At 48.2% G+C, this 19,954-nt stretch overlaps 1 protein-coding gene across 10 annotated transcripts in view; it reads left to right on the top strand.

Moving 5' to 3' along the window:
* The window catches only part of rnf180a (ring finger protein 180a), a 216,935-nt gene that overhangs the window by 167,184 nt on the left and 29,797 nt on the right, over positions 1-19,954 (top strand). The gene's annotated exons all lie outside the window — the stretch shown is intronic.

Raw genomic sequence — 19,954 nt, 5'->3', positions numbered from 1 at the left:
CCCGTCATCTGCCTTCTGTTTCTCTGTATTCTGATCCTTCGTCCAAGTTCTGTACTTGGATTTGAAAGACCCTCTCAAAATGCATTGTGATAAATCTCCCTCGCCCTCCTGTTAATCATTCTGTTCTAGAAAAACAGATAGCTGACGTCAACAGTATGGAATTTCCTTACAACTATGTATCAGGATGCTCTCAGTTTCTACCTTCGCAATAGTAACTTGCAGCATGCAGGTGATGCTCACCAGAAAAGTTTGCAAATACAGCCTCTTAATGAATGTTAGAGTGCTGGACAAGGGAAGCGATGAACACAATGCACCATAATGGGCACCCAAGGGAAGGTACAAAGTGAGGGCCATAGGTAGAGCAGAAAAGTTCATCATAGTTATGTTTAGTATAGTGTTTAAATATGAGATGACATTGCAGTTAACTGCCTGAACCTTTCTGGTGAGGTCACTAAATTTCTTACAATACCGAAGTGTTATAGGCCAGGGCTTAGAGAACCCCAAAATGTATCCTGGAGTTCACCTGACCCACAACTTATTTTTAAATGTTTTTATTAAGAATATTTTTCAATAATATTTTCCACCTTACAAACAAACCCCCCCCCCCCCGTGACAAAGAAAAGAAAGAGAATGAACGTGGCAAGACATGAACGTGGCAAGTCAATGCGATACAGAACTTTGTACATTGGCTTCTTCCCGTACATGTCAGTTTCAGGATCATTCATGTGTTTTCTTGCTCAAATGCCCCCCAGAGGAACCCCCCCCCCCCCCCCGGGTTGCTGTTGCTGCTGTCCGACCTTCATCTAACGCTCCGCGAGATGATCTAGGAACGGTTGCCACCGCCTGTAGAACCCCTGCGCAGACCCTCTCAAGGCAAACTTTATCCTTTCCAACTTGATAAACCCAGCCATATCATTTATCCAGACCTCCACGCTGCGGGGCTTCGCCTCCTTCCACATGAGCAAGATCCTTCGCCGAGCTACTAAGGACACAAAGGCCAGAATGCCGGCCTCTTTCGCCTCCTGCACTCCCGGCTCGTCCACTACTCCAAATAGTGCTAGCCCCCAGCTTGGCTTGACCCGGACTTTCACCACCTTAGATATTGTTCCCACCACTCCCCTCCAGAACCCCTCCAGTGCCGGGCATGACCAAAACATATGGACATGGTTCGCCGAATTGTATCAGGCTAAGCCTGGCACATGAGGAAGAGGAATTAACCCTACTTAGGGCATCAGCCCATAGCCCCTCCTCAATCGCCTCCCCCAACTCCTCCTCCCATTTACCCTTCAGCTCCTCTACCAAAGCCTCCCCCTCTTCTTTCATCTCCTGGTATATCGCCGACACCTTGCCCTCTCCGACCCATACCAACCAACAAGAGTGGCAACATGTCCCACCTTTTAAAATCCTCCTCCATCTGTTCCACCAACCGTGTCAAATTAAGTTTGTGCAGTGCCCCCCAGCTCCTAGCTACCTGAATCCCCAAGTATCGAAAGCTCCTTTCCGCCCTCCTCAACGGTAGGTCGTCTATCCCTCTTCCCTGGTCCCCCGGATGGATCACAAAGAGCTCACTCTTTCCCACATTGAGCTTATAGCCCGAAAAATCTCCAAACTCCCGTAGGATCTGCATTACCTCCACCATCCCCTCCACTGGATCCGTCACATAAGCAACAGGTCGCGTCTGCGTACAGTGACACTTGATGTTCCCCTCCCCCTCGAACCACCCCCTTCCATTTCCCCGACTCGCTTAACGCCATGGCCAAAGGTTCAATTGCTAATGCAAACAGCAGAGGGGACAGGGAGCACCCCTGCCTCATCCCTCGATACAGCCGGATATACTCCGACCTCCACCGGTTCGTGACCACGCTCGCCACCGGGGCTTTATACAGGAGCTTAACCCAACTAATAAACCCTCCCCCAAACCCAAACCTCCTCAACGCTTCCCAGAGATACTCCTACTCTACCCGATCAAAGGCCTTCTCTGCTCCATGGCTGTCACTATCTCCGCTTCTCCCTCCACTGATGGCCTCATTATCACATTTAGGAGCCTTCGCACATTATTATTTAGCTGCCTACCCTTTACGAATCCCGTCTGGTCCTCGTGAATCACCCCCGGGACACGGTAGCACAAGTGGATAGCACTGTGGCTTCACAGCGCCAGGGTCCCAGGTTCAATTCCCCGCTGTGTCACTGTCTGTGCAGAGTCTGCACGTTCTCCCCGTGTCTGCGTGGGTTTCCTCCGGGTGCTCCGGTTTCCTCCCACAGTCCAAAGACGTGCAGGTTAGGTGGATTGGCCATGCTAAATTGCCCTTAGTGTCCAAAAAAGGTTAGGAGGGGTTATTGGGGATAGGGTGAAAGTGAGGGCTTAAGTGGGTCGGTGCAGACTCGATGGGCCGAATGGCCTCCTACTGCACTGTATGTTCTATCCAACAGTCTTCAATCCTCGTGGCCAACATTTTTGCCAGCAACTTAGCATCTACATTAAGGAGCGAGATCGGTCTATACGACCCACATTGCAGTGGGTCCTTATCCTGCTTAAAGATCAAAGAGATTGTCGCCTCCGACATTGTCGGGGGCAGGGTCCCCCCCTCCCTTGCTTCATTGAAGATCCTTACCAGCAACGGGGCTAACAGGTCTACATACTTACTATAAAACTCCACCGGAACCCATCTGGCCCCAGGGCCTTCCCTGCCTGCATGCTCCTCAGTCCTTTAACCAGCTCCTCCACCCCAATTGGTGCCCCCAAACCAGCCACCTCCTGCTCCTCCACCGTTGGGAACCTCAATTGGTCCAAGAATCGCCGCATCCCCTCTTTTCCCCCTGGGAGCTGGGACCTATACAGTTCCTCGTAAAAGGCCTTAAAAGCCTCATTCACTTTCCCCGCACTCCGCACCGTAGTTCCCCTGCCATCTTTAACTCCGCCTATTTCCCTCGCTGCCATCCTCTTACGGAGCTGATGTGCCAGCATCCGGCTCGCCTTCTCCCCATATTCATATATCGCCCCCTGTGCCTTCCTCCACTGTGCCTCTGCCTTCCCTGTGGTCAACAGATCGAACTCCGTCTGGGGACTTAGTCTCTCCCTGTGTAGTCCGTCATCAGGAGCCTCTGCATAGCTCCTGTCCATCCTTAAAATCTCCTCCACTAACCTCTCCCTTTCCCTGCCCTCTCTCTTCACCCTATGAGCCCTGATGGAGATTAACTCTCCCCTGACCACCGCCTTCAGCGCCTCCCATACTATTCCCACTTGCACCTCCCTGTTGTCGTTGGCCTCCAGATACCTTTCAGTACACCCACGCACCCTCCCGCACACTTCCTCGTCTGCCAGCAGTCCCACATCCAACCTCCACAACGGGCGTTGGTCCCTCTCCTCCCTCAGCTCTATCTCCACCCAATTTCATAGAATTTACAGTGCAGAAGGAGGCCATTCGGCCCATCGAGTTTGCACCGGCTCTTGGAAAGAGCACCCTACCCAAGGTCAACACCTCCACCCTATCCCCATAACCCAGTAACCCCACCCAACACTAAGGGCAATTTTGGACACTAAGGGCAATTTATCATGGCCAATCCACCTAACCTGCACATCTTTGGACTGTAGGAGGAAACCGGAGCACCCGGAGGAAACCCACGCACACACTGGGAGGATGTGCAGACTCCGCACAGACAGTGTCCCAAGCTGGAATCGAACCTGGGACCCTGGAGCTGTGAAGCAATTGTGCTATCCACAATGCTACCGTGCTGCGGGGCATGGTCTGAAATGGCTATGATCGAATACTCCGTTCCCTCCACTTTCGGGATCAATGCCCTGCCCAGAACAAAAAAATCTATCCGGGAGTAGGCCTTATGTACGTGGGAGAAAAAAGAAAATTCTCTGGCCAAAGGCCTGGCAAATCTCCACGGATCTACTCTTCTCTCTTTCCCCCCCCCCCCCCCCCAAATCTGGTCCATAAATCCCCTAAGCACCTTGGCCGCAGCCGACCTCTTCCCCGTCCTAGATTTGGAGCGATCTAATGCTGGGTCCAGCACCGTGTTAAAAACCCCACCCATTATCAAGCTCCCTACCTCCAGGTCTGGAAAACGCTCCAACATCCGTTTCGTGAATCCAGCATCGTCCCAGTTCGGGGCATATACATTCACCAGTACCACCTCCGTCCCCTGCAACCTACCACTCACCATCACGTATCGGCCTCCCTTATCCGCTACTGTGTTCTTGGCCTCAAACGACACCCACTTTCCCACCAGTATTGCCACCCCTCTATTCTTCGCATCCAGCCCCGAATGGAACACCTGTCCCACCCATTCCTTCCTTAACCTGACTTGGTCTGCCTGTGTCTCCTGAAGCATGACCACGTCTGCCTTCAGTCCCTTTAGGTGCGCGAACACTCGAGCCCTCTTAACCGGCCCATTTAGGCCTCTCACATTCCACGTGACCAGCCGGATTGGGGGGTTACCCCCTCTCCCCCCCCGCCGACTAGCCATCTCCTATCTTAGGCCAGTCCCGTGCTCGCGCCTCCCGCACCCTACAGTCCCCCAGGCGGGGACCCCGGCCACCTCTTCTATTTTCAGTTCCCCCTCGGACAGTGCAGCAGCAACCCTAGAATCCCCCCCCCCCCCCCCCTGCTAGATCCACATCTAGCTCTTTTGCTCCCCCCATATTACTTCCGAGAGTCAGCTGACTTCTGCTGACCCCGGCTTCCCCACCTTCCCGTTGATCTCCCCCGTGTGGGAGTCTCTCCTCCTCCTTGCCTCCCCCCCCCCCCCCCCGCTATTGGAGCCGGGAAAATACCTCGCTTTCCTGAACCAGCCCCGCCCCTTGTGGCGCAGCTCCTGTTGCAGCCATTATCCCAGATCCCTCATCCCCGAGTCTCACCTCACTCCAGCACCGACGCCCACATTCCCCATCATCATCATCTCGTCTACAGAAAAGAAAAAAAAGGGAAATTTTAGGAATTTGAACCAGAACTCTACCCACATCCCCATCCATCATCCCACCCGTGAATTATTCTTTACCCATATTTACAACCCCATATACAACCAACATCTCCCCCCACAACCACATCCCCTCAGTTGGTGTCGTTTTTCCGTCTGAATAAAGGTCCAAGCCTCTTCTGGCATTTCAAAATAATGGTGTCGGTCCTGATAAGTGACCCACAGTCGCGCAGGCTGCAGCATGCCGAACCTGACTTTTTTTATGCAGCACCGCCTTGGCCCGATTGAAGCCAGCTCTCCTCCTTGCCACCTCCGCACTCCAATCCTGGTAAACTCGGATCACCGCGTTCTCCCATCTGCTGCTCCACACCTTGGCCCATCTCAGCACACTTTCTTTGTCCGCGAAGCGATGGAACCTTACCACTATCGCCCTTGGCGGCTCGTCAGCCTTGGGTCTCCTCGCCAGGACCCGGTGAGCCCCTTCCAGCTCCAGGGGGGTCGGAGAGACCTCCGCTCCCATCAACGCATGGAGCATCGTACTCACATACGCCCCGGCATCGGCTCCCTCCACTCCTTCGGGAAGACCCAGAATCCGGAGGTTCTTCCTCCTCGACCTGTTCTCCAGGACCTCAATTCTCTCGGCCCACCTCCTGTGCACCGCCTCGTACACCTCCATTTTTACCGCCAGGCCCAGGATCTCGCCCTCGTTGTCATTCATTTTATCTTTCACCTCACGAAGCTCCACCGCCTGGGTCTTCTGGGTCTCCTTCAGCCCCTCGATCGCCAACAGCATTGGCGCAAGCACCTCCTTTTTCAGCTCCTCCACACAGCGCTTAAGGAACACCTGCTGGTCCGGCCCCCATGCTGCTTGCTCTCTGCCCTCCGCCATCTTGCTTTTTCCCCCTCTATTTTGCCGCTGCACCAGAGCCTCCTTTTTCACCGCTCCACCGCTGATCTCGGCCATATATCGTAAAGGGGGACGTTACTGCACCTTCCCACACGGGATCAATTCAAAAAAAGTTCCGTTAGGGCTCCTGTGGAGATCCCGAAAGTCCGTTGTCGCGGGAGCTGCCGAAACGTGCAGCTTAGCTCCGCATCGCCGCAACCGGAAGTCCCTGACCCACAACATTTAATAGATTGTGGTATGGGGAGCACACGGCCCACTCTACAGGTGTGGTACAGCAGAGATCGAAAAGTATTTTTTTAACCAAAACAATGTTTATTCTATGAACTCAAGTTAACCTTTTTAAAACATACAGTGAACATCTTAGCAACCATCAATTCAAATACAACCCCCAAAGAATACAACACTAAGTAATCCTTAAACTTTCCTTTTAACATCCATAAGACATGAAAAAAAAAACCTTTTAACAGAAGCACATCAAGTTTAAATTCACTACTGAGAACAGTTATCACTTTGAATTCACCAAATGATCGAGATAGTCTTTACATGGCAGAGGGAACAACATGACCGGTTCTGTGGCTGATTGCAGCTCAAACACTAACCAAAAAAACACACACACCCAAGCTTTTCTCATAGTGAAACTAAAAGGCAGAGCCAGAGCTCAGCTCCATCCACACTCTGACATCACTGCAGTAACATGAGCAGACAAACATTTCTTAAAGTGACATTCTCATGACACAAAGACACACCTTCTGTACAGTACTGCTTGCATTGGTGGGACCTGCTACCAGCAAGTTAATTTCCCCATAGTCTTGATGCTTCTTATACTTTGAAGAGTATTCTCCCTTAAGCAACATTTGCTGCACCAAGATTTGGTGCCTCCTCCATCCAACAGTGTGCACCATTTTCCCCTGATTTCCGGCAGACACATCTTCAGTTGCACAGCTTGTTTCTGCAACCAACATTAGAAAATGTAATTTTTCACTTGCGTTGCTCCAGGCCTTCAAGGTCTGTGACAGTACATGAAATGACTTGTCCTCAGCATGCACCATCTGCTCTGCCAACTTTTATTTCCCTCCACAATTACAAACCCAGTTCTCAGCAAATGCTGCTGTATTCTGAAACTCTCTGGCTAAACCCTTCTGTCTTGCCACCCATTCCTAAAAACCTTCTCAAAATCTATCTCTTCACTCATGCCTTCAGCACCCCTGTTCCATTGCATTCGCTACTTGATATCATCAAAACTCTTGTAAAATCACGAATGGATGTGAAAGAGATTATATAAATGTCAGGAATCTTTTGTTGTTAATACAACATAATGTACCAACTGAAAGCATTATTGCAAATTTAATATCACTTAATGCCCATGATATAGTATCCATGAGACAATAACTTAAAATCTGATGGCGCCTTCCTGCCATTGCTGTAAAATGTTGGATACATTAATTTTAAGTTAAAGAGACAATAAGTGCAAATATGCAAAATACACAATCATGTTTATTATGAAATCCAAGTGAAGGAAAAAGACCCATAGTGCAGAACAGCAAAAAAATAAAAAAAATAAGATAGATTGGGAAGTAAAGATTAAATGAAAATTGATCCTGATTAACAGAGTGCAAGAGATGCGAGAATGGAGCTATATTCAAATGATAAACAGAATTGTTCTTTTATAGGGAACTAAATCATTTTGAAGTAGCTTTTGGTAATAGATGAGATGTGATCATTCCATTTGAGGATGGAGGAAATGGTGAAACAAGGATGTTGATAAATAAAGCAAAATGAAGGCTGGAGCCATTAAAGATAAGTGATAATAGTTTCTTTTAAATTAAGTTTAATTCAAATGTTTAGCATTTTAACATTTACAAAACGAAACCAGACAAAAACATGATATCCCTAAATTCAAGAAACCCTGCACCAACTGCACCGTCCCCCCCCCCTCCCCAACAGTTGATAGTAACTAGCTCTCTGAAATGCAAAATAAACAAGCCCCATGTCTTGTGAAGCTCCTTATCTGCCCCCCTTAGGGCAAATTTCACCTCAAGATGTAAGAATTCCGTTAGTTCCCCCAGCCACACCAAGGCACAGGGTGGAGAAGCTGACCTCCACCCCAACAGAACCCACTTGCGAGCGATCAACGAGGCAAAGGTTAAAACATCTGCCCCAATCCTGTCTGCAACACCGGTAGGTTCGACATCCCGAATATGGCTCCCAGGGGACCTGGCTCCAGAGAAATGGCCAAGGGCTCTATCGGCAGCGCAAACAGAAGGCAGGACTAGGGCATCCCTGCTCGTTCCTCGATGCAGCGGAAAGTATCCCGAATTCAAATAATTTGTTCGCACACAAGGCGTCGGATCCTCATACAACAATTTTTTCCCATGCCACAAACTTGGGCCAAATCCCAAACTTCTCCAACACTGCAAACAGAAAGCTCCAATCCACCCCATCAAACGCCTCTTCTGCATCCCACACCAACCGCCTCTTCTGCATCCCACACCAACCCCAACTCCCTTCTGTCGGAGAAAACACCACATTTAGCAGTCGGCGCACATTCGACGACAACTGCCGAGCCACAACAAACTCCGTTTGAATCATAGAAGGTACAGTGCAGAAGGAGGCAGAAGGAGGCAATTCGGCCCATCGAGTCTACACTGGCTCTTGGAAAGAGTACCCTACCGAAGCCCACACCTCTACCCTATCCCCATAACCCAGTAACCCCACCCAACACTAAGGGAAATTTTGGACACTAAGGGCAATTTAGCATGGCCAATCCACCTAATCTGCACATCTTTGGACTGTGGGAGGAAACCGGAGCACCCGGAGGAAACCCACGCACACACTGGGAGAACGTGCAGACTCTGCACAGACAGGAATCCTCCCCAATCACGTTCGGAAGGCACTCCTTCAACCTCAATGCCAACACCTTCGCCAGTATCTTGGAATTCACATTCAACAGAGATATGGGCCTATATGACCCACATTCTACCGGATCCTTATCCTTTTTAAGCAACAACGAAATGGATGATTGACCCATCATTTCCGGTAAGATCCCCCCCTAACCATTGCGTCCTCCGAGTTCTACCAACTGCGGCGCCAACCTTTCCTTAAACTTTTTATAAAATTCCAAGGAAAATCCATCCAGCCCCGGTTCCTTACCCATCTGCATCTTACTTATCGTTACCTGCACTTGTTCCACTCCCACTGGCTCCTCCAATCCCGCCCTCTCCTCCTCGCCTACATCTGGGCTCTCCAACCGCCTCAAAACCTCCTTCATATCTGACGCATCTTCCGGTGGCGCTGACCTAAACAGATCGTTATAAAACCCTTCAAAAGCCTTGTTCACCTGCTCCGGCGCCACCACCAGCTCACCCGCCCCATCTCTGACCCGAACTATCTCCTTCGCCGCTGCTTGCCTGCAGAGCTGGCCTGCCAACATGCAGCCGGCATTCTCACCATGCTTATAAAGGACCCCCTTGCCCTTCTCAGCTGCCAAACCACCTTCCCGTAGACAGAAGATCAAACCTGTAGCTCCTTTCTCCTCACCAGAAGACCTGGATCTGGGTCCTCCCCATGCCTCCCATCTACTTACAAAATCTCCTCGATCAACCATTGCCATTCCTCCTTCACCTCCCTATCCACCTGCGCCTTAAACAAAATAACCTCACCCCTCAACACCGCCTTCAACGCTTCCCATACAACTGACAGTGAAACCTCCCTACTATGATTAAACCCCACATAAACTTCGATCACCATCCCCATTTTAGTATCAAAATTTGGGTCCACTAACAGTACCACATCCAATCTCCCCACCGGCTTCTTCTCCAGGACCACGTCCACCAACGTGGACCGTGGTCCGAGATCATAATCGTTGAATACTCTGCCTTCCTCGCCCAAGCTAACAGCGCCTTTCCATTTACAAAAATGTCTATCCTCGAGTACACCTTGTGCACAGCCGAAAAGAATGAGTATTCCCTGTCCTGCGGATGTAGGAACCTCCACGATTCTACACCTCCCATCTCCCACATAAACCCACTCAGCCAATGCTACTCCACCCCCCTCCGATGAGGTCAGCGAACGAGGCTGGGACCTACCCATCTTCGGCACCAAAACTATGCTCTAGTTCCCCCCCCCCCAATATCAACTCGTGAGTATCCAAATTCGGAATGGCGGCATGTGTTTTCTACACAAACCCAACATCTTTCCAATTTGGGGCATATACGCCAACCAGCACCACTAACTTTCCCTCTAATGCACCCGTTACTATCTCATACCTAATCCCTGATCCGCCACCATCTGCTCCATCTGGAACCGCAACCTCTTGCCCACCAAAATCGCTATCCCTGTGTCCTGCTGTCAAAGCTCGAGTGAAACTCCTGGCTCATCCAGCTCTTCCTCAGCCTCATCTGGACCTGCACCCTCAGATGGGTCTCCCACAACAGCTCCACATCAGCTGTCAAACTCATCAAGTGAGAGAAACCTCTCGCTCTCTTCACCGCCCCCCCCCAGCTCAAACACATTCCACGTCACCACCTTGACCAGTTGTCTCTCACCAGCCCCCCCTCCCCCCTCCTAGATGCCACATTCACTACTTCAAGTTCCGCCCAGCAAGCGGAGCCCAACCCTAACCCTCGTCCCCATCATGCCCCTGCCCCCCGTTCCCTGAATTCCCCCAATCACTTCCTCTCAAAAACACTTCACCCAGGCCAATCGAATCCTGTCCATACAGGATCCAACTACCATGGCCCCTCCCCCCACCTTGCCCCCGTTCACTAGCCAACCTGTGTTTGCTAGCAAAGTGGCCACTGTCAGAGCCCCATCCACCACACAGAAACAACCAACTCCCATTTCCCCTATGCCCAAACTTTCCAAACTCCCCACCCCATAACCCACAAACCCAACTCAGAAGAACACGGAAACTCCCAGCCAAACAATAAATAACAACCCTCAAATAAATAAAAAATGAGAGGGGAGATGCATCAAAAAAAGAAGAAAAGAAAAAAGATCATGGTCAACATCATCAAAGTCCAAACACATCTCTGTCCTGATCCTTTAGCCTTCATGGACACCTCCGCCATCTCAAAATAAAAGTCCTTTAAATTGTGAGACACCTTCAGCTTTGCCTGGTAGACTACTCCAAACCTCATGTTGCTACTATACTATGCCTCCTTCACACGACTGAAGACCGCCCGTCTACTCTCCAGCTCCGCCATAAGATCTTGGTATATTCGAATACCAGGACCTTCCCACTTCACCTCTCGATTCGGCTTCACCCATCACAAGGCTTTCTCCTTCACCTGGTAGCTGTGGAAACAGACGATCACAGCCCTCGGCGCTTCATTCATCTTTGGCTTCGGCCGGAGCAATTGATGTGCCCTGTCCAACTCGTAAAGGGAGGGGACCTCCTCCTCCTCCGTCAACTTAGTGAACATCTCCGCAAAGTCCTCCGGCCCTCCACCCCCTCAAGCAATCACTCGATCCTCAAATTCTACCTTCGTGAGCTGTTCTCCAGGTCCTCCGCTGCTCCACCATCCTCCGCAGCTCCCCATCCATCGAGGTGAACTGGTCGCTGTGCTAAGACAATGCCTCCCCCCAACATCTTCAACACCTCACCTTGCTCCTGCACCTCCCTCAATGTCTTAGTCAATGCTGCCTTTATTGGGCCAAGTGTCTCGTCTACCCACTCCTTGAGCGAGGTCATCATCCCTTTCCAATGCATGTCGAAGTGCTTGGAGAACAGCCGCCCAACCCCTCTCCTCCTCCCCCCGACACCACTTCGGGCAGCTTTTCCATGGTAATGGGAGTGGCTCCTCCCGACAAACCAGCACCTGCCATCTTTCCTCCTGTTGGACTCACAACCACACTCGCCGACGGACTTTCGCTTGGCCCCTTCCTCCCCTGATTCTTCCTCTGGAACCTCGACATTCCACAACCTCCTCAGACCTTCCAGCACCTAATCATTTTTTTTTAAATCCCCCAAAAGCTGGGCATAAAGGACCAAAAACTAGAAACTCTAGCAGGAGCCACACAATGTGCGACCTCCATCTACATGTCACCACTGGATGTGTCAGTGATAATGGTTTATACTTGCAAGAGATATGGAGAAACAAGTTTTTCATTACTCCACTTCAAGGCATGGAGGAAATAAAATCTAGTAATCCATCCACTGGGTTGCAAGATAGATGAAAGTTGCATACACTTGATTTGTGTGATCAGAATAAAGTTATGAATGTAAAGTGTCTAATCAGCAAAAAAGCTTAAGTTGATTGAGGATAGGTAAACGTTGATGTGAAAATGGAAGATAATGAAACGGGGCAAAATTAGTGGCAAATGAATGAACTAAAGAACAGGTGATGCAATTTGATATATACACTAGTAAATGTAGCTATGATGTATTGTTTAGAAGTGCACGGATGCTGATTCTGTCAAATGATTTAAAGATGTTCAAGCAATGACAACAGACACCGAAGTGTTTGAAGCTGGGAGATGCAAGCAAGCTCATCAATAGATTAGTAAACTTTCAGGATGATGGCAAGTAGTAACTTCCAGAACTTTTGAAAGTAATGATGTAACAACATTAAATGGATAATTAGCAAGTTGGGAGAGATTAACCTTCTTAGGCATAGGCTGCAGGACTTGAGCAAGTTATAGGGAGAAGGAGCAATGAACAGAGAGTAAGACTTGGCAAATATTAGTAAGTTTGGAGGTACATATATTGAGAATGAAATATCTTACCCAGAGCTCTGAGGTTAGGAATGAGAGTGCACCTCTACTGTTTTCTACCACTTCATTGCTACCATACTAAATTCTGATGAAAAGGGCCAAGCCCATTTGCTGCCCATTAAGGCCCATTGCCCCAATCCCAACATTACAGTGGTTGTTGCTTCACAGCTCCAGGGGTCCCAGATTCGATTCCCAACTTGAGCTGTTGTCCGTGCAGTGTTTGCACCTTCTCCCCGTGTCTGCGTGGGTTTCCTCCAGGTGCTTCGGTTTCCTCCCACAGTCCAAAGATGTGCAGGTTAGGTGGATTGGCTATGCTAAATTGCCCTTAGTGTCTAAAAAGGTTGGGTGGGGTTACTGGGTTACAGGGATAGGGTGGAGGTGTGAGCTTGGATAGGGTGTTCTTTTCAAGGGCTGGTGCAGACCTGATGGGCCGAATTACCACCACCTGCACTGTAAATTCTATGATTCTATGACTTCAGGACATGCCTGAGGGGTTCCTGGACTCCCTCGAAAATTCTGAGAGGTGGGCTTGCTGGGGAAAAAGCAAAGGACAGAATTTCACCGTACTCCATTTTTGGCTACCCCATTGTCATTGGACCTTCTTCCCACAAGACTCTTTACCAGCAGTAAAAAAGATGCACTTAACCATTAAAATGCGCTCAAAATGTGGCAGTGTACTTCTCTGGAATGTCTTATTGACCTAGCTTTGTATACCTGGGGATGTCAGCAGTCTAGTCTTAGCAACTTTCCCATGGCTGTGTAGCCTGTGAGATTGTGATTTCACACTATCCAATGGCAAGGATAAAGAATTAAAGGAATAACTTTATAATTGGGAGATGTTGGGCTGGTCAATGCATTCATAGTGATATTGATCGGAAGTGTGTAAGTGGAGCATAGAACCATGATAACATAATGATTATGAAAGATTGGGATAGGTGGAGTATATCATTCTGGCTCCATGTTGTTATTTTGATACTTGTGCGTGTTTTGGTGTATTGTCACTTAGTGATACGATCCATGAAATACAGAATTGGTGTAAGACGAGCTTGTCCAACCTCTTTCCTTCCTTGGGGGGGGGCACATTTCCATTTTTTCTCTCAAGGGGCTGATAAGCAGAGTCTGGAAATTTATATGAATTTTTAAAAAATTGAGTAAGAAGAAAAGAAACAACTTGCTGAGCAAAAATATAGCAATGTCACAGCAATAAATTGATCATTTAAAAAGTAATTAATAAAAATAACTGTTAGAATATGAGATGGTGACAATGTGTGTGTCTGGCTCACTTTCAGTCTCGGGGTGTTTACTCACTCACCCTTGCCCACACACACACACCAACTCTCTTGCACACATGAACTCTAACCCCTCACACATGCATGCACACTCACTTTCTCCCTCCCTCTCTTCCCCCCCCTCCCTTCCCCCCCTCTCTTTCCCCCCCCTCTCCTCACCCCCCTCTCTTTCCCCCCCTCTCTTCCCCCCCTCTCTTCCCCCCCCTCTCTTCCCCCCCTTCTCTTCCCCCCCCTCTCTTCCCCCCCTCTCTTTCCCCCCCTCTCTTCCCCCCCTCTCTTCCCCCCCTCTCTTCCCCCCTCTCTTCCCCCCCTCTCTTCCCCCCCTCTCTTCCCCCCCCCTCTCTTCCCCCCCTCTCTCTTCCCCCCCCCTCTCTTTCCCCCCCCCTCTCTTTCCCCCCCCCTCTCTTTCCCCCCCCTCTCTTTCCCCCCCCTCTCTTTCCCCCCCCTCTCTTTCCCCCCCCTCTCTTTCCCCCCCCCCTCTCTTTCCCCCCCCCCTCTCTTTTCCCCCCCTCTCTTTCCCCCCCCCCCCTCTCTCTCTTCCTCCCACTTGCCACTTCTTACACACATGCTCACTCCCTCGCTCATGCACATGCTCTCTCCCTCACACACACTCCCCCAGTAGTGAGTTTCTTCACCGTCCAACTAAGTTGCGTGGCATCTCTCCCTTACCCCCCTGGCTTGGCAGCCTCTCTCAAATCCATGGGCCCCACAGCGTCTTCTTATCCCCGGACCTCTCAGTGCCTTCTTTTCCCATGGGCCGCATAGCATCGCCGCTTCCCCAGGCCCTGCAGCGCCCTGCTATCTGTTTTTCCCAGGCTCTGCTGCCTCTTTCCAGCATTCTCTCAGCCACCAGAGCCACCTCTTCCCCCAGGCCCTGTGCCCTGCTGTCTCTTTTCCCGGGCTCTGCTGCCTCTCTTTTCAGCACACTCTCAGCCACCAGTGATCGCTGCTCATCCAATCAACTGTTTTTTCCCACATTTGCTGCTGATAGACTCCAGTAGAATTAAGGCCTGTGATTGGGACAGAAGCAGCATGCAGAGTCTCCAATTTCATTGACCTGTCTTACTGAAATTTTGAACAGCGTACTACATAGAATGGCTTCCTGGGCCACAATCTGGCCCACGGGTTGGACAGTCTTGGTATAATATGTTATAGTCATACTGGATTTTGAGTGAGATCCTGAGATCTCATTATGGAGAGTGAGCTCAGTAAATGCTACATGTGCTATGATGTACCTGAGTACACATGCTAAATCATGTAATGTAAGCTAACTAAAGACCTGATTCTGTGTTGCTAAAATCAATGTTTGTGTACTCCGATGTTTAAAGTAATAAAGCAAATTGGAATAAAAACGCTGTCTCGCACAAATCTTTTTATGTTTAAAAAAAAAAGTTATTCCTGACTTCCACTAAAATACCCACAATGTGGCCTGCTCCATGCTGTAAGAACCTTTAGCATTGGTCACCAATTTGCCGAGAAAGCTTTGTCCATCTCTTTCCTCTTTCACCTGAGGAAGGAGCTGCGCTCCGAAAACAAGTGATTTGAAACAAACCTGTTGGACTTTAACCTGGTGTTGTCAGACTTCTTACTGTGCCCATCCCAGTCCAACGCCAGCATCTCCACATCATCTCTTTCCTGATCTTGAAAACTTCAGTAAGATCACTTTGAAGACTTTTTTCCCAAATAACTGGTATAATTTTCTCATCCTTTGTAATAAAATATAACATTGAGCATGACTTTGCTGCCTGCCTCTATTCTTTCAGGTGTATCCTATCTTTGTATCTGGTCACCAGACCACACAATATTACAAATGTGGTTTACATCATACAGCAACTGTACTAACTTTGATTCACACTGCAGATAAGCATTGAATAAATGAGGTTGATTATTTTGAGGAATCCTAGGATGTAAATGCTTAACCGATTTATTTGAAATTGCTGTCTGCTGCTTTATCATAAATGTTAAACCATTCATTTTGAAAAGATTATTTTCTGTGCTCTGTAACCGAGAAGGAAATGGCGTTAAGTATTCACCTGCTTTTATAGTAATTTCTCATCAGTGCTTCATAAAACTTTACAAGAGAATCTGCCCCCTTTTCTATGCATTGTTGTTTTTGTTGCAAACTGGTATTCCCTTCAAGTTAATAACAGTGAATCCCATTTAAGATTTTTTTTTTTTAAATCACCTAAAATAAACCGAATTTAGGCATAGAGATTAACAAAGGAGAGAAAACTGTAAAATATATGAAACAACTTGGCAGTTCGGAGCTGATATATACACATGGAAATAACAACCATACTGCGATGAATTCCTAGAATAGCACAGTACAATTTTATTGATGGGGCAGGAAGACAACAGTGTAGATATCTCACAGTGTTAATGATACCTCATTAGAAATTTTCTGTATTGGGAGCACCTGGGTTGGCACAAACAGAAGTATTTTTAACCAAATTTGGACAAGGAATGCTAATGGAAAGTAAATTGTGTTATATAGAGATTTATGTCGATATGACCCTACTTTTAACACACTTTTGATAAAAGCAAATCTTGAAAATGAAATTTTACAAAGAATGGGAGTGCTAGCTTCATAACTCCAATACCTTATTTTTATACATTTACTTGTGGCTTCACATAATTCTCCACCAAACTTCTCGTGCCAGTATCAAACTGAAATGTAATGTGTATTAAGTTTAATACAAACTCTCTCAATAAAGACTTGAAGAGAATTGATGTCATATCAGTATCACTTAATACTCTTATGGGTTATTCAGTATTCACAATAAACGTGTTAACAACATTACTATGAAATTACTTGATTATTTTAATGAGTAGCTTAAGACTATTGTTAAATTTGCTGACAGATTTCATTAATTACAAATTAATAGGCTGGAGATCCAGAAAGCAATAAGTAAAGAGTGTCTTTTATCTCTTGGTACTTTCAATTTTTTGTTACTGAACATTCCCATCCCTCTGTGTGCATGAACCTCAACCCCACTGCAAGAGCACTATAAAAGAGCATTTACATTTAGCACAATGCACCATGTAACCTTCCTGTAGCTCATTGTTAATTCATGCCATGGAAGTGTGTTTCAGTTGCAGATTCATGTCTTCTGGGAACTAATAACGGATCACCAAAACTCATTTCATTTAGGGTGATTGTCATCTTCCCGTAACAGCCTCCCCGAACAGGCGCCGGAATGTGGCGACTAGGGGCTTTTCACAGTAACTTCATTGAAGCCTACTTGTGACAATAAGCGATTTTCATTTTTCATTTCATCTTGTCCAATTTAATTTGAACCCCATGCTGAAACAACTGTATTGTGATATACTTTATTTAATCTGGGGCTCTTAGTTAACTGTCTGAGAGGTGGCAATTAGTTGTCCTAAAGTGTGCTTAACAGTTTATAAATAATAGTTCATCTAAAGCAAGAATGCAAAATTTAGCATAATCATATTCCAAGCTGAATAGTGTAATTCTTTTAATTCATTTTTTATGGGATGTGGGCTTTGCTGGCTCGGCCAGCATTTGTTGCCCATCCTTAATTGCCTTTGGGAAGGTGATGGGGGTGGGGGGGGTACCAGGATTTTGAGCCAATGACCGTGAAGGAACGGCGATATATTTCCAAGTACGGAGGGTGAGTGCTTTGAAAGGGGCCTCCAGGTGGTGGTATTCCAGGTATTTGCTGCCCTTGTCCTTCCAGGTGTTAGTAGCAGTGGGTTTAGAAGATGTTCCCTAAGGGGCCTTGGTGAGTTCCAGAAGTGCATCTTGGAGAATTTGTTACCACAGGAAGTAGTTGAGGCAAAAACAGTGTATATTTTCAAGAAGCAATTAGATATAGCACTTAGGGTGAAGAGGATCAAAGGATATGGGAACGGAGGATGGGAATTGGCTATGGAGATGGATGATCAGCTATGATCATAATGAATGGTACAGGAAGCTCGAAGGGCTGAAAGGCCTCCTGCTCCTATTTTCTATGTTTTCTATGTGCACACTGCTGCTCCTATGTGTAGGTGGTGGAGGTAGTGAATGTTTGTGGAAGTGGTGCCAATCAAGTGGCCTAGTTTGTTCTGAATGGTGTTGAGTTTTTTGATTGTTGGAGCTGCATTTATCCAGGCAAGTGGGGAGTATTCCATCACATTCCTGATTTGTGCCTTGTAGGTAGTGGACAGGCTTTGGGGAGTTAGGAGTTGAGTGAGTCGCCACAGGACTTTTAGCCTCTGACCTTTTCTTGTAGGCACAGTATTTATATGGCTAGTCCAGTTCAGTTTCTGGTCAATGGTAACCCCCAGGATGTTGATAGTGGGGAATTCGTGATGGTAATATCATTGAATATCAAGAGGTGATGGTTTGATTCTCTCTTAATGGAGATGGTCATTGCCTGGCGGTTGTGTGGCCGAATGTTATTTCAGCCCAAGCCTGAGTATTTTCCAGGTTTTACTGCATTTGCACATGGACTGCTTCAGTATCTGAGGAGTCATGAATGATGCTAAACATTGTGCCATCATCAGCGAACATCCCCACATCTGACCTTCTGTTGGAAGGAAGGTCATTGATGAAGTAGCTGAAGATGTTTGAGCAGAGGACACTATCCCTGCAGTGATGTCCTAGAACTGAGATGACTGACCTCCAACAACCAGAACTATCTTCCTTTGTGCTGGGTATAACTCCAACCAGTGGAGAGTTATCCCCTGATTACCATTGACTCCAGTTTTGCTGGGGATCCTTGATGCCAAGGGCAGTCACTCTCACCTCACTTCTGGAGTTCAGCTTTTCTTTCCATGTTTGAACCAAGGCTGCAATGAGGGCAGGAGCTGAGTGACCCTAGCGGAACCAATCTGAGTGTCAGTGAGCAGGTTATTGAAGATATGGGGCTGGATTCTCCCAAAATGGGACACTCTCCACGCCGGTGTAAAAATGCTGGGGTTTCACTCCCGAGTTTCCAATAAAAACGATTAGTCAATTCACTTACCTACAGGGGCTAGCAGGGACCCAAAGTGATTCAGGCAGCTTTAGCTGCGGATACGGGCCCCCTCACTTCCGGCTTCTAGTCCGCGCATGCGCCCTGCGGCGGCCTCCAGTGGCCGCGCTGAGCGCTATGGCGGGCTCGGACCGCGGAGGCAGCTGGAAAATGTAGGGCCCCCCCCCCCCAAATCGGCCGTGCGCCCGAAGATCCGACCGGCCTAACCTTTCCAAGGCTGCCCATAAGGCGCCCCCCCCCCCCACCACCACCACCAGGGTGGCCGCGGACTGAGTCCACAGCTGCCATGCGAGGTTCCCGAATGGCAATAGGTGGTTAGAACCACGCCATCGGGAATAAGGCCGGTTGGGAGCGGAGGATCGCTGGGCGGGCCTCTGGCAATGGCCCTCCAGCAGCGCGGAGTACTCTGCGAACACGCCAATTCCATTCTCGGGTCCCGGAGAATCGCCGGGCGTGAAAGTTGATTCTTCGCCCACACGCCAAACCCGATTTTGGCGCGGGGCTGCGGAGAATCCAGCCCATGATTGGCCATGCTAAATTGTCCCTTAATTGGAAAAAATTAATTGGGTACTCTAAATTTAATTTTAAAAAAGTTAGCTTCCAAAAATAATGCTGCTCGCCTTTAGGAGTGGACTAGTCCATCAAAGCTGGTGTACCTCTGACTCTTTACCATTACTCTTCTAGAATAAATATCAACTTTTTCTTTGCACAAAAACACCACAGGAAATCATTTAAATCTATTTCAATTGGCAATATCACAAAGAAAACAGGCATCTGTTCAACCAGAAAAGGTGCATATGGTGGGAGCCTGATCCCAGAACCATATTTTAATGTTTTAAGTTGTGCATGTGACTTCAAGGTTGACATTGATTCATTAAATTTGGCACAGACAGGAGAGTTCAAATTGTTGAGCCAGCACTACTTCCCCTGTGCTCATCTGCATCTTCCATGACGCCAGGTCTGAGTTTGGTCTTATACGCCTGATAAACACACACTCCTTTAGATAGGGGTGTGCTGTCTTGCTGGTTCTTAATCGGTAAATCAAAGTGGGCGGCACGGTAGCACGATGGCTAGCACTGTTGCTTCACAACGCCAGGGACCCGGGCTCGATTCCCAGCTTGGGTCACTGTCTGTGCTGAGTT

Source organism: Scyliorhinus torazame, chromosome 3, assembly GCF_047496885.1.
Source record: "Scyliorhinus torazame isolate Kashiwa2021f chromosome 3, sScyTor2.1, whole genome shotgun sequence".
NCBI lineage: Eukaryota > Metazoa > Chordata > Chondrichthyes > Carcharhiniformes > Scyliorhinidae > Scyliorhinus > Scyliorhinus torazame.
This window is presented reverse-complemented; position numbering and strand designations above follow the sequence as displayed.